General features: G+C 52.2%; 5 pseudogenes; all 5 read right to left on the bottom strand.

Moving 5' to 3' along the window:
* Positions 1–1,334: 1,334 nt before the first annotated feature.
* LOC114674614 (5S ribosomal RNA) lies at positions 1,335–1,453 on the bottom strand (annotated as a pseudogene).
* Positions 1,454–4,133: 2,680 nt separating this feature from the next.
* On the bottom strand, positions 4,134–4,251 carry LOC114674613 (5S ribosomal RNA; annotated as a pseudogene).
* A 3,196-nt stretch (positions 4,252–7,447) lies between these two features.
* On the bottom strand, positions 7,448–7,566 carry LOC114675111 (5S ribosomal RNA; annotated as a pseudogene).
* A 4,881-nt stretch (positions 7,567–12,447) lies between these two features.
* LOC144338828 (5S ribosomal RNA) lies at positions 12,448–12,566 on the bottom strand (annotated as a pseudogene).
* A 2,904-nt stretch (positions 12,567–15,470) lies between these two features.
* On the bottom strand, positions 15,471–15,589 carry LOC144338847 (5S ribosomal RNA; annotated as a pseudogene).
* Between the last annotated feature and the right edge of the window lie 248 nt (positions 15,590–15,837).

Here is a 15,837-nt window from a genome sequence, read left to right as displayed (position 1 = left end):
TGAAAGAAAGAAAGAATGGAAAAAAAGGAAACAAGGAAGAAAGAAAGCACTAAAGAAAAGAAAGAAAGAAAGAGTGAGAGAAAGAAAGAAAAAGGAAAGAAGAAAGTAAGAAAGAAAGAGAGAGAAAAGAAAGAAAGAAATGAGAGAGAGAGAAGGAAAGAAATGAAGGTAGAAAAGAAAGACAAGAGAGAAAGCAAAAACCCCACAGCACCTGGTATTCCCAGGTGATCTCCCTTCCAAGTACTAACCAGGCCCGATCCTGCTTAGCTCCAGGGCCCATGGCCCAAGATCCTGGGACCCCGACCGCTCCTTGGCCCTGTCGCGGAGGTATTCTTTTAGATCCCTGGTGGATCAGGAGCTCCTGCGAAGCCCCCCTCTAGCCACACCCAGTCAGAGCCATCAGGGCTGGCCAAGGGTGAACAGGCGACCCAGCGGCGCATGGCCTTTTTCTCAAAATGTCAACACCCGGGGCTGTGCTTTTGGGGTCCAGCCCCCTGCCCTCCCAGGCTGGAGCCGGGCTCCTGGCAGGGCAGGGGCTAGGCAGAAGCGCTGGAATGCTGTTGCCCGCTGGTGCTTTGGTGGTGCACCCCCAGAAGGAGTTCCCCAGTTGCGTTGGGTGTGTAGGGGCGCGATAAAGAGGGGAAAGACTCAGGGGAGTTTGGGAAGCATGGCGATAGTAGGGGGAAGGGAGGGAGGGGTAAAACCACAAAAGCCTACTGCAGGCCAGGCGCGGTGGATCACGAATGTAATTCCAGCACTTTGGGAGGCAGAGGCATGTGGATTACGATGTCAGGAGACACAGACCAGCCTGGCTCACAAGGTGAAACCCCGTCTCTAGTAAAACTACAAAACATGAACTGGGCGTGGTCGCGGGAGCGTGTAGTCTCAGCTGCTCGGGAGGCTGAGGCAGGAGCATGGCTTGATCCCGGGAGGCAGCACTTACAGTGAGCTGAGATCGCGCCACGACAGTCCATCCTAGGTGATACAGCGAGAATCTGTTTGGAAGAAAAGGAGAGAGAAAGAGAGAGAGAGAGAGAAGAAAGAGAGAGAGAGAGAGAAAGAAAGAAAGAAAGAAAGAAAGAAAGAAAGAAAGAAAGAAAGAAAGAAAGAAAGAAAGAAAGAAAGAGAGATGGAGAGAGAAAGAAAGAAAGAGAGAGAGAGAAAGAAAGAAAGAAAGAAAGAAAGAAAGAAAGAAAGAAAGAAAGAAAAGAAGGAAAGAAAGAAGAAAGAAGGAAAGAAAGAAAGAAAAGAAAACAAAGTAAGTTGGAAAGAAAGAAAGAAAGCAAAAAAGAAGAGAGAGAACAGGGAGGAAAAGAAGGTGGAAAAGAAAGAAAGCAAAAAAGCACCCAGTATTCCCAGGCAGTCTCCCATCCAAGTACTAACCAGGCCAGATTCTGCTTAGCTTCTGAGATCAGACAAGATCAGGTGCGTTCAGGGTGGTATGGCCGTACATGTTGACAGAGGCGCCTGGCTGCCCCAAGAGCTCAGCGCAGCCATGCCTGACGGCTTCCAGCTGACACCGCCAGCCCGGGGCCACCGGCTCGAATCAGGACCCCTGAGCCACTGGCCCGTGGCCTTCCCCCGGCGCCCGAGATTCCAAGGTTCCACCACTTTGGGTGCACTCAGAACAGGGAGTGTTCCGAGGCATCAGGGCCCACGGCCCAGAATCCTGCAACCTCGTCCCATCCTCAGCTCTGTCGCGGAGATATTCTTTTGGATCCCAGGCCACTCAGGAACTCCTGCGAGTCCCCCTCTTGCTCCACCTACCCAGAGCCATCAGGGCTGGACAAGGGCGAACAGCCAGTCTAGGCATGTGGCTTTTTTCTCGCAATGCCCCCACCACGGTCGCTTGTCCTGACCAAGACCCAGACAGTGGGCAAGAGGGCGTGAGGGGTTGGGGGTTGGGGATGGCCCTGCTTTTCCCCAGGCTTGCACTATAGCCGGCAGCCTGATCTCCGGCGAGAGTTGCTGAGAGAAACCCAGTCACACCCCACCACCACCAGGAGAATATCCACAGCCGCACACACAGACACACCTGGGCGTTCGCACGCGGGAACCCACACACGCACGTAAACACGCACAGACACACACACACACATGCACGCACACGCAAACAGCTTGAAGGAGAGCAAGGAAGAGATGGATGGAGAGATTGAAACCGAAGGATGGAGAGAGACAGCAGTCAAGAGAGACAGGGGAGGGGGGAGGGAAAGAGACAGACAGAGAGGTAGAGAAAGAGAGAGGGACAGATAAAGAGGGAGAGACAGAGAGACAGATGGAAGGCGACAGAAGGAGGGCGAGGTGCAGGGGCAAACACACAAGAGAAAGGGCAAGGAAGCTACAGAGCGAGAGCGATAGAGACTTGGAGAGGGAGCGCCCTGCTCTGGTAGGCAGGGCCCTTTTAAGCAGGCCGGGATAGGGTGGAGGGGGCATGGACTGGGCCAGAACAGGTTGACCAGGCCGTCCATGCAAGAAGAGCAATGGAGCGCTGAGATGAGTTTATTCTTGGGTTAATACCTTGCTTTGGAGGTGGGTTTCGTAGGCTCCATTCTATGTTGGCACCTCCCTGTGCTCCTGGTGTGGTGTGTTGGGCCCCTAGATTTGCAGAGTGTGCCCGTCCATTTGGCAGGAGCGGTGGAACTGGGCCTGCCCATGGTGCCCGAGGCCTGGGTCTCTGTCATATCCTTGGGGCTGGAGTTTACACGAAGTTGGTGGCAATGGAATCTGGGTGCACAGGGACTGTTTTCCTGGTGGCTGGCAAAGCAATGTCCTTCCCCCGGATAAAGCGGCCCCTGCGATCTGGAGCAGAGGTCTGTGCTGGCATATGTGGCACCCGCTGCCCCTGCCCGCCCCGTCCCCCGGTTTGGAATGTTGCGGCGGCGCCCAATGAGTGCATTGAATCTCCGGGGCATTCTGGGAGCGGGAAGGCTGTACGAACACCAGGGAACCTGTGCCTGCACCTTTATAGACTGGCCCCCTGACATCCTGGGATGGACCCGGGCTCCTGGCATGTCGGCAGCGAGGTGGAAATGGTGGGGGCCTGCTGCCCAGTTGTGCCTTGGTGGCAAATGCCAAGAGGAAGTCACCAGCTGTGGCGGTGTTGCAGGCGGGCAATAAAGTGGGTGCAGAGTCCAGGGGATTTGGGAAGCATGGCGACAGCACAGGGAAGGGAAGGAGGGTTGAAGCCACAAAAGACCACAGCAGGCCGGGCTCGGTGGATCATGGCTGTAACCACAGCAGGGATTCCGAGGAGGGTGGATCATGAGGTCAGGGGATCCAGACCAGCCTTGCTAACACGGTAAAACCCAGTCTCTACTAAAACTACAAAATATGAGCCCGACATGGGGGTGGGCACCTGTAGTCCCCGTTGCTCGGGAGGCTGAGACAGGAGAATGGTGTGAACATGAGAGATGGAGCCTGAAATGAGCCGAGATCATGCCACTGCACTCCACCCTGGGTGATAGCGCGAGACTGCATCTGGAAGAAAAAGAAAGAGAATGAAAAAGAAAGAAAGAAAGAAAGAAAGAAAGAAAGAGAGAGAGAGAGAGAGAGAAAGAAAGAAAGAAAGAAAGAAAGAAAGAAAGAAAGAAAGAAAGAAAGAAAGAAAGAAAGGGAGGGAGGGAGGGAGGGAGGGAGAGGGAGGGAGGGAGGGAGGGAGGGAGAGAGGAAAGGAGAGGAGAGGAGAGGAAGGAAGGAAGGAAGGAAGGAAGGAAGGAAGAAAGAAAGAAAGAAAGAAAGAAAGAAAGAAAGAAAGAAAGAAAGAAAGAAAGAAAGAAAGAAAGGAAGGAAGGAAGGAAGGAAGGGAGGGAGAGATAGAGAGAGAGAGACAGAAAGGAAGAAAGAAAGAAAGAAAGAAAGAAAGAAAGAAAGAAAGAAAGAAAGAAAGAAAGAAAGAAAGAAAGAAAGAAAGAAAGAAAGAGAAAGAGAGAGAGAAAGAAGGAAGGAAGGAAAGAGAGAAAGAGAGAGAAAGAAAAAAGAAGGCAAGAAAGAAGAAAGAAAGAAAGAGAAAGAGAAAGAAAGCAAGAAAAGAAAGAAAGAAGGAAAGAAAGAAAGAAGGAAAGAGAGAAAGAAAAGAAAGAATGAAAGGAGACAGAGAGAGAAGGAAAGAAAGGAATGCAGAAAAGAAAGAAAAAAGTATACACACCCAGGATTCCCAGGCGGTCTCCCATCCAAGTACTAATAAGGCCCGACCCTGTTTAGCTTCCGAGATCAGAGGAGATCTCGTGTATTCTGGGTGGGATGGCCAAAGACTCCAGCAGAGGCGCCTGGCTGCCACAAGAGCCTGGCACAGCCAGGCTGCCGGCTTCCAGCAGGTACCGCCAGCCCAGGGCCTCCGGGCTCATATCGGGACCCCGGAGATGCAAGCCCGAGGCCTTCCCCTAGCTCCCAACCTCCCGATCTTCCACCACGTCCGGTTCGCTTGGAACAGGGAGTGCTCTTAAGCTTCAGGGCCCAGGGCCCACAATCCCTGGACCCCGTCCGTTTCTCCACCATGTCAGAGAGTGTTCTTTTAGATCCCTGGCAGCTCAGGAGCCCCTGCGAGGCCCCCTCTTGCCCCACCCAGCCAGAGCCGTCAGGACTGGGCAAGGGTGAACAGGCGGCCCAGAATCGCATGGACATTTTGTCACAACACCAACACCCGGGTCTGCGCCTTTGGGATCCCGGCCCCTGCCCTCCCAGGCTGGAGCCGGGCTCCTGGTGGGGCGGTGGCTAGGCAGAAGTGGTGGAATGCTTCTGTCCAATAGTACTTTGGTGGCGCACCACCAGAGGGAATGTAATCCCAGCACTTTGGGAGGCCGAGGAGTGTGGATTACAAAGTCAGGAGATCCAGACAAGCCTGACTTACACGGTGAAACCCCATCTCTACTAAAACTACAAAACATGAGAAGGGCGTGGTGGCGGGCGCATGTAGTCCAAGCTGCTCGAGAGACTGAGGCAGGAGAATGGAGTTTACCTGGGAGGTGGAGCTTGAAGCGACCCGAGATCATGTCACTGCACACCAACCTGGGTGAGAGAGCAAGACCACGTCTGGAAGAAAAAGAGAGAAAGAAAGAAAGAGAGAGAGAGAGAGAGACTGAAAGAAAGAAAGGAAGAAAGAAAGAAAGAAAGAAAGAAAGAAAGAAAGAAAGAAAGAAAAGAGACAAACAAAGAGAGATGGAAAAAGAAAGAAGGAAAGAAAAGAAAGAAAGAAGAAAGAAAAGGAAAGAAAGAGAGAAAGAAAAGATAGAAAGAGAGAGAGAAAAGAAAGAAAGAATTAAAGAAGAAATAAAGAGAGAAAGAAAGAAAAGAAAGAAAGAAGAAAAGATAGAAAGAATAAAGAGAGAAAGAAAGAAAGAAAAGAAAGAAAGAAGGAAAGATAGAAGAAAGAATAAAAAGAGAAAGAAAGAAAGATGGAAAGCAAGAAAGAACGAAAGTCAGAAAAAAGAGAGAAAGAAAGAAAAGAAAGAAAGAAGGAAAGATAGAAGAACGAACAAAGAAAGAAGGAAAGAAAGAAAAAGAAAAAAGAAAGGAGAGAGAGAGAGAAGGAAAGAAAGGAAGGTATAAAAGAAAGAAAGACAAGAAAGCCAAAAACCTACAGCACCCGGTATTCCCAGGTGGTCTCCTATGCAAGTACTAACCAGGCTGGACCCTGCTTTGCTTCCACGAAGAGACTAGATTGAGCGAGTTCAGGGTGGTATGTCCATAGACACCAGCAGAGGTGCCTGGCTGTCCCAAGAGCCAGTCCCAGCCATGCCCACTGGCTTCTAACTGGCACCGCCAGCCTGGGACTGACGGGCTCATATCGGGACCCGCGAGGCACTCGCCCATGGCCTTCCACCGGCTCCCAGGCTCCCGAACTTCCGCCACATCGGCCTGCTCATAACAGGGAGCACTGTGAGGCGTCAGGACCCAGGGCCCAGGGCCCACAATCCTGGGACACAGTCCAGTCCTCTGCCCTGTCACGGAGGTATTCTTTTGGATCCCTGGCGGCTCAGGAGCTCCTGCGAGGCCCCCTCTTGCCCCACCCAGTGAGAGCCGTCAGGGCTGGCCAAAGGCAAACAGGCGGCCCAGCAGCATTGGCATTTTTCTCACAACGCCAACACCAGCGCCTGCGCCTTTGGGGTCCGGCCCCCTGCCCTCCCAGGCTGGAGCCGGGCACCTGGCGGGGTGATGACTAGGCATTAGTGGTAGAATGCTGCTGCCTGGTGGTGCTTTGGTGGCACACCCCCTGAAGGAGGTCCCCGGATGTGGTGGGGGTGTAGGGGCACGATGATGGGGGAGCAGAGTCAGGGGAGGTTGGGAATCATGGCAACAGTATGGGGAAGGGAAAGAGGGGGCAAGTCACAAAAGTCTACAACAGGCTGGGCGCGGTGAATCATGCCTGTAATCCCAGGAACTTGGGATGCCAAGGCGGGTGTATCACGAGGTCAGGAGATCCAGACAAGTCTTGCTAACATGGTGCAACCCCCTCTCTATTAAAACTACAAAACATGAGACTGGCATGGTGGCAGACGCCTGTAGTTTCAGCTGCACTGGAGGCTGAGGCAGGAGAATGATGTGAACCCGGGAGACGGAGCTTGCCTTGAGCCGAGATCATGCCACTGCACTCCATCCTAGGTGACAGAGTGAGATTCCGTCTGGAAGAAAGAAGAAAGAAAGAAAGAGAGAGAGAGAGAGAGAGAGAGAGAGAGAGAGAGAGAGAGAGAGAGAAAGAAAGAAAGAAAGAAAGAAAGAAAGAAAGAAAGAAAGAAAGAAAGAAAGAAAGGAAGGAAGGAAGGAAGGAAGGAAGGAAGGAAGGAAGGAAGGAAGGAAGGAAGGAAGGAAGGAAGGAAGGAAGGAGAGAGAGAAAGAAAAGACAGAAAGAAAGAGGGAGAGAAGCAAAGAAAGAAAACATTAATGAAGGAAGAAAGAGAGAGAGAACAAAAAGAAAAAAGGAAGAAGGATAGAAAGAAGAAAGCATGAAAGTGACAAAAGAAAGAAAGATGGAAAGACAGAAACAAAGAGAGACAGAAAAAAAGAAAGGAAAGCAAGAAGGAAAGATAGAAGAAAGGAAGTAAGAAAGAAAGAGAAGAAAGAAAGAGAGAGAAAAATAATAAAAGGAAAGAAAGAAGGGAAGAGAGAAACAGAGAAACAAAAGAAAGAAAGAAAGATGGAAAGAAAGAAAAAGAGAGAAAAAAGAAAGAAAAGAAAGAAAGATAGAAGACAGAAAGTAAGAAAGAAAGAGAGAAAGAAAGACAAGAAGGAAAGAAAGAAGGAAAGAAACAAAGAAAGAAGAGAGAGAGAGAAAGGAAGATAGTAAGGTAGAAAAGAAAGAAAGAAAGAAAGAAAGAAAGAAAGAAAGAAAGAAAGAAAGAAAGAAAGAAAGAAAGAAAGAAAGAAAGGAAAGAAAGAAAGAAAGAAAGAAAGAAAGAAAGAAAGAAAGAAAGAAAGAAAGAAAGAAAGAAAGAAAGAAAGAAAGAAAACCGAAAACCTACTGCACCCGGCATTCCCAGGCGGTCTCCCATCCAAGTACTAACAAGGCCCGACCCTGAGTAGCTTTCCAGAACAGACGAGATAGGGTGCGTTCAGGGTGGTATGGCCATAGATGCCTGCAGAGGCGCCTGGTTGTCCCAAGAGCCCAGCCCAGCCGTGCCTGCCAGCTTCCAACCAGCAGCCTCAGTATGGGCCCACCAGGCTCAGATCAGGACCCCCTAGGTGCTCACCCATGTCGTTACCCCACTTCCCGAGCTCCCAAGCTTCCACCACGTCGGGCCCGCTCGTAACAGGGAGCACTCCGAGGTGTCAGGGCCCAGGGCCCACGATCCTGGGACCCCATCCAGTCTTCCACCCCATAGCACAGGTATTCCGTTGGATTCCTGGCTGCTCAGGAGCTCCTGCAAGGCCCCCTCTTGCCCCACCAACCGAGAGCCATCAAGGCTGGCCAAGAGTGAACAGCTGGCCCAGCCATGCATGGCCTTTTTCTCACAGCGAACCCACCCCGATAGCTTGTCCTGAGGAAAACCCTGCCGGTGGATTAGGGCATGGGGTTTGGGGGTTGGGGGACGGCCCTGCTTTGCCACAGGCTGGCACTAGAGCTGGCAGCCTGATCCCCGGTGAGAGGGGCTGAGAGAAACAAAGACACACCCCACCACCCCCAGGAGCCAATCCACAGCCCCACACACAGACACACCCGGGCTTTCACATGTGGGGACCTACATACGCATGCATGCACACGGACAGACACACGCACACATACACACATACACTCTCACACACATGCATGCACACACAAACGGCTTGAAGGAGATCAAGGATGAGATGGATGAAGAGATTGAAACTGAGGAAAGGAGAGAGACAGCGATCCAGGGACAGGGGAGGGGGAGAGGGAAAGAGACACACAGAGAGGCAGGGAAAGAGAGAGGAACAGAGAAAGAGAGAGAGACAGAGAGACAGAAGGAAGGCGACTGAAGTAGCATGAGGTGCAGGGGCAAACCCGGAAGAAAGTGGGGGAGCGATCTATGGAACGAGATCAATAGAGCCGTGGAGAGGGAGTGCCCTGCTCCTTTAGGCAGGGCCCTTTTGATCAGGCCAGGATAGGGTGGAGGGGGCTTGGGCTGGGCCAGAACAGAGTGGCCAGGCCATTCATAGGAGAGGAGCAATGGAGCTCTGTGATGGGTTTTCTCTTGGATTAATTGCTTGATATGGAGGTGAGTTTAGTAGGCTCCTTCCTTTGTTGGCACCTCCCTGTGCTCTTGGTGCAGTGCCATTTGCCCCTTGATTTGCAGAGTGACCCTGCCCGTTTGGTAGGAGCCATGGAATCTGGCGTGCCCACAGGTCTTGAGGCCTGGATCTCTGCCATGTCCTCAGGACTGGAGTTTACACGAAGCCTGTGGCAATGGGAATCCGGGTGCACAGGGACTGTTTTCCTGGTGGTTGGTGATGCAATGTCCTTCCCCCGGATAAAGCAGCCCCTGCGCTCTGGAGTGGACTTCTTGGCTGGCATGTGTGGCAACCGCTGTCCCTGCCCGAACCTTCCCCCGGTTTGGAAGGTTATGGTGGCACCCAATGTGTGTCTTGAATCACCTGGGTGTTCTGGGAGGGGAAAGGCACAGCATATGGCAGGGAACCTGCGCCGGCGTCTTTGGAGTCCGGCCCCCTGCCCTCTCAGGCTGGAGCCGGGCCCCTGGTGGGGCGGAAGTGAGGCGGAAATGGTGGGATGCTGCTTCCCGGTGGTGCTTTGGTGGTAGGCCCCAGGAGGAGGTCCCCGGCTGCGGTGGGGGTGTGGGCGGATGATTAAGGGGGAGCAGAGTCAGGGGAGGTTGGGAAGCATGGCAACAGTAGAGGGAAGGGAGTGAGGGGGTATGCCAAAATAGCCTACAGCAGGCTGGGACTCGTGGATCACGCCTGTAATCCCAGCACTTTGGGAGGCCAAGGTGGGTGGAACATGAGGTCAGGAGATCCAGACCATCCTGGCTAACATGGTGAAACCCAGTCTCTGCTAAACCTACAAAACATGAGCCTGGCGTGGTGGCGGGCGCCTGTAGTTCCAACTGCTCTGGAGGCTGAGGCAAGAGGACGGCGTGAACCCGGGAGGCGGAGCTTGCAGTGAGCCGAGATCACGCCACTGCACCCCAGCCTGGGTGACAGAGAGAGACTCCATCTGGAAGAAAAAGACAGTAATAAAGAAAGACAGAAAGACAGAAAGAGAGAGAGAGACAGAAAGAAAGAAAGAAGAAAGAAATTAAGAATGAAAGAAAGAAAGAGAGAAAGAAACCAAAGAAAGAAAGAAGAGAGAGAGAGAGTAGAGAATAAAGGAAGGTAGAAAAGAAAGAAAGAGAAGAAAGAAAGCAAAAAAGCCTGTAGCACCCAGTATTCCAAGGCGGTCTCCCATCCAAGTACTAACCAGACTGCTGCTTAGCTTCCGAGATCACAGGAGGTCAGGTGCGTTCAGCTGGTATGTCCGCAGATGCCGGCAGAGGCCCGTGGCTGCCCCAAGAGCCCAGTCCAGCCGTGTCTACCGGCTTCCAGCCGGCACTGCCAGTCCGGGGATGCCAGGCTCAGATCAGGACCCCAGAGCCGCTCGCACGCAGCCTTTCCCCGGCTACTGAGCTGCCGAGCTTCCACCACGTCGGGCCCACTCGGAATAGGTAGTGCTCTGAGGTGTCAGGGCCCAGAGCCCACGATCCTGGGGCCCCATCCAGTCCTCTGCCCTGTCACAGAAGTATTCTTTTGGATCCCTGGAAGCTCTGGAGCTCCTGCAAGGCCCCCTCTTGCCCCACCCACCAAGAGTCATCAGGGCTGGCCAAGGGCGAGCAGCCCGCCTAGCCATGCATGGCCTTTTTCTCACAACTTCCCCATCACGGTCACTTGTCCCGACCAAGAGTCGGCAGGGGGGCAAGACGGCATGGGGCATTGGAGTTTGGGGGATGGCTCTGTTTAGCCCCGGGCTGGCACTAGAGCCACCAGCCTGATCCCCGGCGAGAGGGGCTGAGAGAAACCCAGACACATCCCATCACCACCAGGAGCAAATCCACAGCCCCATACACAGACACCTGGGCACTTGCGTGTTGGAACCCACACACGGGCACACACAGACACACACACACACACTCACACACACACACACATGCATGCACACACAAACGGCTTGAAGGTGAGCAAGGAAGAGATGGATGGAGAGACTGAAACCGATGGTGGGAAAGAGACATCCATTGAGAGAGACAGGGGAAGGGGAGAGGGAAAGAGACAGACTGAGATTCAGAGAAAGACAAGAACAGATAAAGAGAGAGAGACAGAGAGTCAGAGGGAAGGCGACAGAAATAGCGGGAGGTGCAGGGGAAACCCAGAAGATAGAAGGGGAGGGAGATAGAGAGCCAGATCAATAGAGCCTTGGAGAGGGAGTACCCTGCTCCGGTAGGCAGGGCCCTTTCGAGCAGGTCGGGATATGGTGGAGGGGGCATGGGCTAGGTCAGAACAGGGTGACCAGGCCGTCCATGCAAGAGGAGCAATGGAGCGCTGAGATGGGTTTTGTTTTGGGTTAATTGCTTGTTTGGAGGTGGGTTTCGTAGTCTCCTTCCTTTGTTGGCACCTCTCTGTGCCCCTGGTGCGGTGCTTTGGGCCCCTAGATCTGCAGAGTGTGCCCGTCAATTTGGCAGGAGCTGTGGCACTGGGTGTTCCCATGGTACCTGAGGCCTGGGTCTCTGGCATATCCTCTGGACTGGAGTTTACACAAAGTTGGTAGCAATGGAATCCGGGTGCACAGGGACTATTTTCCTTGTGGCTGGCAAGCAATGTCCTTCCCCCAGATAAAGCGGCCCTTGCATTCTGGAGCAGAGGTCTTGGCTGGCATGTGTGGCACCCGCTGCCCCTGCCCGCCCCTTCGCCTGGTTTGGAAGGTTGCGTCGGTGCCCGATGACTGCACTGAATCGCTTGGGCGTTCCGGGAGTGGGAAGGCAGTGCGAACGGCAGGGAACACATGCCTGCACCTTTGGGGCTCGGTCCCCTGCCCTCCAGGGCTGGAAAGTGGATCCTGATGGGGCGGCAGCGAGGCAGAAGCAGTGGGATGCTGTTGCCCGGTGGTGCTTTTGTGCGGACACCCAGCAGGAGATACCCAGCTGCGGAGGGGGTATAGGCGGGCGTTAAAGGGGGAGCAGAGTCAGGGGAGGTTGGGAAGCATGGCGACAGTAGGGGAAAGGGAGGGAGGGGGAAGCCACAAAAGCCTACAGCAGGTCGGGCGCGGTGGATCACACCTGTAATGTCAGGACGTTTGGATGCCAAAGCCGGTGGATCACGAGTTCAGGAGATCTAGACCAGCCTGGCTATTACAGTGAAAACCCATCTCTACTAAAACTACAAAACATGAGCCAGGAATGCTGTCTAGCACCTACAGTCCCAGGTACTTGGGAGGCTGAGGCAGGAGAATGGCTTGAACCAGGGAGGCTGAGCTTTTAATGAGCCATGATTACACCACTGTACTCCATCTTGGGTGACAGAGCGAGCCTCCATGTGGAAAGGAAAAGAAAGAAAGAAAAGAAAGAAAGAAAGAAAGAAAGAAAGAAAGAAAGAAAGAAAGAAAGAAAGAAAGAAAGAAAGAAAGAAAGAAAGGAAGGAAGGAAGGAAGGAAGGAAGGAAGGAAGGAAGGAAGGAAGGAAGGAAGGAAGGAAGGAAGGAAGGAAGGAAGGAAGGAAAGGAAGGAAGGAAGGAAGGAAGGAAGGAAGGAAGGAAGGAAGGAGAGAGAAAGAGAGAGAGAGAGAAAGGAAGGAAGGAAGGAAGGAAGGAAGGAAGGAAGGAAGGAAGGAAGGAAGGAAGGAAGGAAGGAAGGAAAAAGAAAGAAAGAAAAGAAAGAAGAAAGAAAGAAAGAAAGAAAAGAAGGAAGAAGAAAGAAGGAAAGAAAGAAAGAGAAAGAAAGAAAGTAAGGGAAGAAAGAAAGAGAGAACGAAAGAAAGAGAGAAAGATAGAAAATAAAGAAAGAAAGAAAGAAAGCAAAAAAGCCTACAGCACCCGGTATTCCCAGGTAGTCTCCCATCCAAGTACTAAACAGACCCAACCATGCTTAGCTTCCAAGATCAGATGAGATCTGATGCGTTCAGGGTAGTATGGCAGTAGACACTGGCAGAGGCGTCTGGCTGCCCCAAGAGCCCAGCCCAGCCATGCCTGCCAGCTTCCAGCTGGCACTGCCAGCCCGGGGCCGCTAGTCTCCTATCAGGACGCCCGAGCTGCTTGCCCACGGCCTTCTCCGGCTCCCGAGCTCCTGAGCTTCCACCACGTTGGGTCTGCTCAGAACAGGGAATGCTCCAAGGCATCAGGGCCCAGGGCCCATGATCCTGGGACCCTGTCCTGTCCTCCGCCCTGTCACGGAGGTACTCTTGAATCCCTGGTGGCTCGGGAACTCCTGCGAGGCCCCCTCTTACCCCTCCAGCCAGAGCCATCAGGGCTGGCCAAGGGTGAACTGTCAGCTGAGCAGCGCATGGACTTTTTCTCACAAAGCCATCACCGTGGTAATTTATCCCGACCAAGGCCCTGCCGGTGGGCAAGACAGCATGGGGTGTTGGGGGTTGGGGTTTGGCCTTGCTTTGCCCTGGGCTGGCATTAGAGCTGGCAGCCTGATCTCCAGTGAGAGGGGCTGAGAGAAACCCAGACATAGGCCACCACCACCAGGAGCAAATCCACAGCCCCACAGACACACCCGGACTCTTGCATGTGGGAACCCACACATGCACGTGCACACACACGCACAAATGCAAGCACACACAAACGGCTTGAAGGAGAGCAAGGAAGAGATGGATGGATAGATTGAAACCGAAGGAGGGAGAGAGACATCCATCGAGAGAGACAGGGGAAGGGGAGAGGGAAAGAGACAGACAGAGATTCAGAGAAGGAGAGTGGGACAGAGAGAGAGAGAGACAGAGACAGAGGGAAGGCGACAGAAGTAGCGGGAGGTGCAGGGGCAAACACAGAAGAGAGAGGGGGAGGGAGCTAAAGATCGAGAGTGATAGAGCCTTGGAGATGGAGCACCCTGCTCCTGTAGGCAGTTCCCTTTTGAGCAGACCGGGATAGGGTGGAGGGGGCTTGGACTGGGCCAGAACAGGGTGGCCAGGCCATCCATGCAAGAGGAGCAACGCAGCACTGATACGGATGTTGTCTTGGATTAATGGCTTATTTTGGAGTTGGGTTTCGTAGGCTCCTTCCTATGTTGGCACTTCCCTGTGCTCCTGGTGCAGTGCATTGGGCCCCTACATTTGCAGAGTGCACCCGTCCATTTGGCAGGAGCCGTGGCTCTGGGCGTGCCCACGTTGCCCAAGGCCTGGGTCTCTGGCATGTCCTCGGGACTGCAGTTTACACAAAGTTGGTTGCAATGGAATCCGGGTGCACAGAGACTGCTTTCCTGGTGGCTGGCAAAGCAATGCCTTTCCCCTTGATAAGGCAGCCCCTGCGTTCTGGAGCAGAGGTCTTGGTTGGTGTGTGTGGCACCCACTGACCCTGCCCGCCCCTTCCCCCTGTTTGCAACGTTGTGGCAGCGCCTGATGAGTGCATTGAATCTCCTGGGCGTTCTGGGAGTGGGAAGGCAGCGCCAACGGCAGGGAACCTGCGCCTGCGCCTTTATGGTCTGGCCCCCTGACCTCCCGGGATGGACCCGGGCTCCTGGCTTGGTGGTGGCAAGGCGGAAGTGGTGGGAGGCTGCTGCCCAGTTGTGCTTTAGTGGCGGACCCCCAAGAGGACGTCCCAGGCTGCGGTGGTGCTGCAGGTGGGCGATAAAGACGGAGCAGAATCTGGGGAATTTCGGAAGCACGGTGACAGTAGGGGAAAGGGAGGGATGGTTGAAGTCACAAAAGACTACAGCAGACCAGGCTCCGTGGATCACGGCTGCAACCACAGCACGTTGGGATTCCGAGGAGTGTGGATCACGAGGTCAGGAGACACAGACCAGCCTGGCTAATATGGTGAAACCCCGTTTCTACTAAAACTACAAAACATGAGGCCAGCGTGGGGGCAGGCGTCTGTAGTCCACGCTGCTCTGGAGACTAAGGAGAATGGCGTGAACATGAGAGATGGAGCCTGAAATGAGCCGACATCACGCCACTGCACTCCACCCTGGGTGATAGAGCGAGACTCTATCTGGAAGAAAAAGAGAAAGAAAGAAAGAAAAGAAAGAAGAAAAGAAAGAAAGAAAGAAAGAAAGAAAGAAAGAAAGAAAGAAAGAAAGAAAGAAAGAAAGAAAGAAAGAAAGAAAGAAAGAAAGAAAGAGAGAGAGAGAGAAAGAAAGAAAAGAATGGAAGAAAGAAAGAAACAGAGAGAGAAAGAAAGAAAGAAAGAAAGAAAGAAAGAAAGAAAGAAAGAAAGAAAGAAAAGAAAGGAAGGAAGGAAGAAAAGAAAGAGAGAAAGAAATGAAAGAAAAAGAGAGAGAAACAAAGAAAAGAAAGAAAGGAATAAAGAAAGAAGAAAGAAAGACAAAGAAAAGAAAGAAAGAAGGAGAGAAAGAAGAAAGAAAGCAAACAAGCAAGAAAAAAGAGAGAGAGAGAACAAAGAAAGAAAAGAAAGAAAGAAGGGAAGGAAGGAAGAAAAGAAAGAGAGAAAGAAATGAAAGAAAAAGAGAGAAACAAAGAAAGAAAGGAATAAAGAAAGAAGAAAGACAAAGAAAAGAAAGAAAGAAGGAGAGAAAGAAGAAAGAAAGCAAACAAGCAAGAAAAAAGAAAGAGAGAGAGAGAACAAAGAAAGAAAAGAAAGAAGGAAAGATAGAAGAAAGGAAGTAAGAAAGAAAGAGAAATGAAAGAAAAGAAAGAAAGAAGGAAAGAAAGAAGAAAGAAAGAGAGAAACAAAGAAAGGAAAGAAAGAAAGATGGAAAGAAAGAGGGAAAAAGGAAAGAAAAGAAAGAAGGAAAGATAGAAGACAGAAAGTGAGAAAGAAAGAAAAGAAAGTAGGAAAGAAACAAAGAAAGAAGAGAGAAAGAGAGAGAGAGAGAGAAAGGAACATAGTAAGGTAGAAAAGAAAGAAAGAAATGAAAGAAAGCCAAAAACCTACTGCACCCAGTATTCCCAGGTGGTCTCCCATCCAAGTACTAACAAGGCCCAACCCTGAGTAGCTTCCCAGAACAGAGGAGACAGGGTGCGTTCAAGGTGGTATGGCCATAGATGCCAGCAGAGGCGCCTGGCTGTCCCAAGAGCCCAGCCCAGCCATGCCTGCCGGCTTCAAACCAGCACCCCCAGCGTGGGCCCACCGGGCTCAGATCAGGACCCCCGAGGCTCTCACCCATGTCCTTACCCCGCTTCCCGAGCTCCCAAGCTTCCACCACGTTGGGCCCGTTCGTAACAGGGAGCACTCTGAGGTGTCAGGGCCCAGGGCCCACGATCCTGGGACCCCATCCAGTCTTCCACCCCGTAG

Source organism: Macaca mulatta, chromosome 1, assembly GCF_049350105.2.
Source record: "Macaca mulatta isolate MMU2019108-1 chromosome 1, T2T-MMU8v2.0, whole genome shotgun sequence".
In the NCBI taxonomy this organism is placed as follows: Eukaryota; Metazoa; Chordata; class Mammalia; order Primates; family Cercopithecidae; genus Macaca; species Macaca mulatta.
The sequence above is the reverse complement of the archived record's forward strand: the minus strand, read 5'-3'. Positions and strand labels throughout refer to the sequence as shown.